This window comes from Microcebus murinus, chromosome 20, assembly GCF_040939455.1.
Source record: "Microcebus murinus isolate Inina chromosome 20, M.murinus_Inina_mat1.0, whole genome shotgun sequence".
NCBI lineage: Eukaryota > Metazoa > Chordata > Mammalia > Primates > Cheirogaleidae > Microcebus > Microcebus murinus.
Window position 1 is genome coordinate 81,930 of NC_134123.1, and position 3,083 is coordinate 85,012.

At 63.6% G+C, this 3,083-nt stretch overlaps 1 non-coding gene across 1 annotated transcript; it reads left to right on the forward strand.

Moving 5' to 3' along the window:
* Nucleotides 1-1,271: 1,271 nt before the first annotated feature.
* Nucleotides 1,272-1,390, forward strand: LOC142862717 (5S ribosomal RNA). Its single transcript, XR_012913815.1, has one exon. It is a non-coding gene; the product is annotated as a 5S ribosomal RNA (ribosomal RNA).
* Nucleotides 1,391-3,083: the final 1,693 nt, after the last annotated feature.

Consider the following 3,083-nt stretch of genomic DNA (forward strand, 5'->3'; position numbering starts at 1 on the left):
CCCCAGCAGCCAGTCGTGGGCTGAGGACACCTGGGGCGTTGGGAACTCCCTGGCTTCTCCTTGGCTTAACATCTGGAGCTGCTTGTGAATCGTGCCGCCACACACACCCGGGTGCAGGTGTCTTCTGCACAGACTGCGGGCCTCGCTCTTCTGAATGCCGCTAGCTCGCCACCCACCCACGGGTGAACCTGGTCAGGGTACTTTCTCTCGGGGGCAGACTCTGATCCTGGCGGGCTACCGGTGTTTCTGTTTGCTCGTTTCTTTCTTCCATTTCGGGAAAGGCTTCCTTACTGGGTGTGGAAATCTCCTATGCCTTTCCTCGCCTATTCTGTCAGCTTTAAAATTCTCTTTCAGTTGCCACCCTCACAGATGGATTAGGAAACTCTTTCCGGTGCACTCATTAGTGAAATGACCTCAATGAAGCTGGAATCCAATATCTAATCGCCGATTTTTAGCGAGTCCACACGCCAGGGTGGTCGGGGTCTAATGCAGCCCCGGCCAGGCCCAGGCCCCTTGGACTGGGCCACAGGAGGACCCAGAGGAGGTTCCCGGCCCCCACGGTCGCGTTGCCGGCAGTTCTCCAAGGGCTTGGGCGTTTTCCAGAGGTAGGAGATGGAGGGGACTGATTTCTTCAGCGCCCCACAAACCACGCCACCCCACCCATGGGACACATCCCTAGAGAGAGAGAGAGACGCCCCATACACTCGCTCCCCTCCCCCATGCGCTGTGCCCCAGCCCGGGCCCGGGGGAATAGGCGGCAGCCCACCCACAGGGTGGGGGGCGCAGCTGAAAGGGGTTGTGGGGATGGCGGGCCCTGCCAGGGGTCAAAGGGCGGGCGACCCGCGCGTGCGCAATCGGCGGCGGCGGCGGCGGCGGCGGCGGCGGCGGCGGCGGCGGCGGCGGCGGCGGCCACGAGCTGGGGGTGGGCCAGGCGAGGAGAGGAAGGGGGCTGGAAGGTCTCCACCTTGGCGAGTCCAGCCGTGGAGGCGCATCTTGTGTGAGTGTGAGTGTGAGTGTGTGTGTGTGTGTGTGTGTGTGTGTGTGTATAGAGAGACAGCCCCCCACCCCGGCCCGCCGCTCCCTGCCCGCCCCGCCCCGCCCCGCCCCGCTGTCACCCCCGTCCCTCGGAGCCCGCCGGACCCGGCCGGTGAACTCAACAGGCCCGGCCCGGTGCGGGTCAGCGCCGGCGCGGGGCCTTGGGCGGGGGGAGGAGGCGGCGGGGAAGCGCAGAGAGGCTCGGCTTCTTGAGCGGGGCAGGGGCGCCCTCCGCCGTCTAGGGCCACACCACCCTGAACGCGCCCGATCTCGTCTGGTCTCGGAAGCTAAGCAGGGTCGGGCCTGGTTAGTACTTGGATGGGAGACCGCCTGGGAATACCGGGTGCCGTAGGCTTCTTCTTTTTTTTTTTTTTGTTTTGCCTCTTGTTCTGTCCCCTTTCTGGGAGCGAGTCGGCGGCCCGGGGTGGGGGTCACCCCCACCCTCAGCGCCCGCCGCGGTGCCTGGCGCCCCAGCCCGCACCGTGGGGCCTCCTCTTGTCCCAAGCCGCGACACCGCCGTCACGCGGCAGCATGCGTGGCTTCTGGACTGTCAGGTCTCAGACCAAAGGTCTGCTCTGTGGGAACCGACACGCTGGAGGAAACCTTGAGAGTCTGAGAGGGGAGGGAGTTCCAGAAGAAGGCCAGGATGTCATTTTGAGGGAGTATGTGACCAGAACTCGTCCCATTGCTTTTGGGGTTCTATGGGCTACACGTAGGAATCTTTGGTGGTGGCACCTGATGTTGGGGGATCCGGAGTCACACCCAGACCTGCTCCACAGGCCTCCTTTTACTTTTCTCTTCGGATTCATTATGTTTAAAAAGTGTCTCTTATCTCTATGATTGCATTTTCTTTTCTCTCTCTTTTCAAGCAGATGATGGGAGTCCAAGTATTAAGGTGACATGTGTTGCCCGTGCCCCCCTCCCCCCTGTGTTCTTATTCATTAACCTCTGATGTTGTTCCAGCGTATTGTGGGGGTACCAATGTTAAGGTCGGGTACGTTGCCCTCTCCCAGCCTCCCCCCTCGGGTCAGAGCCTCAAGTGCGCCCATCCCCCAGTCGGTGCGCACCCACCCCGTTCCTAATGGAGGTGTATGCCCATCCCCTCCCCCCACCCGCCCGACACCCACCCGATGAAGGTGATTCCTCTGTGTCCACTTAGGTGTCCATCGGTTCGTACCCATTTGCTGGTGAGCGCGAGCACGTGGTGCTCGTGTGTCCATTCTTGGGCTACCTGGCTTACTGGAACGGGTTCCAGCTCTGGCCAGGAGAACCACGAGAGGTGCCCTCTCACCGCTGCTCCTCCTAGCTGAATAGCACTCCGTGGTGTCCACGCGCCACATTTCATTTACGCACTCGTGGGTCGATGGGCACTCGGGTCGCTTCCAGGTCTTTGCGATTGTGACTTGTGCCCTGACTCTAACCCTAACCCTTACCCAGCCCGTCTCCTCCTCGGCCCCTGCCTGACTGACTCCTTCCCGCCCGGCCTGTCACCTGTCACCGTCCTCTGCCCCTGCCTGACACGCTCCTCCCCGCCCGGGCCGTCACCGTCCTCGGCCACTGCCTGACGGGGCTCCTCCGTCGCCTGGGCCTTCCAAGGGCTTGGTGTGGACGCTGGTTCCAGGACGCCCTCCCAGGAACCCGGTAGCAGGGCGGCCGCAGCGTCTCGCGCCACCCAACCGTCCGCCGGCCGGCGGCCGGCGCTAAGTGGCCTGCGGGGGACGTGCCCCCACTGTGGGGCGGGCGCCCAGCCTGGTGTCTTCTCTGAGGCCCCGTGGCTGCTTTTCCCCCCCGCAAGGGGAGAGCCGCGGAGGTGGGGACCGCCTCCTCGTGGGGACGTACACCCAGCTCTCCACGTCGGATTCCGGGGCTCTCTGTCCTGCCAGAAGGCCCAGCTGGCCTGCGGGTCCTTAGAGTGGCAAAAACATCCGAAAACTGAGATTGAGGGTCCGGTGGTTGTCTGCACTTTTGTGCTGGGCACCCCAGGGAGGCCCGGGGGCTGGCTGGACAACGCGGTCTGCTGGGCAGGGGGGGGGGTTTGGAGGAGCAAC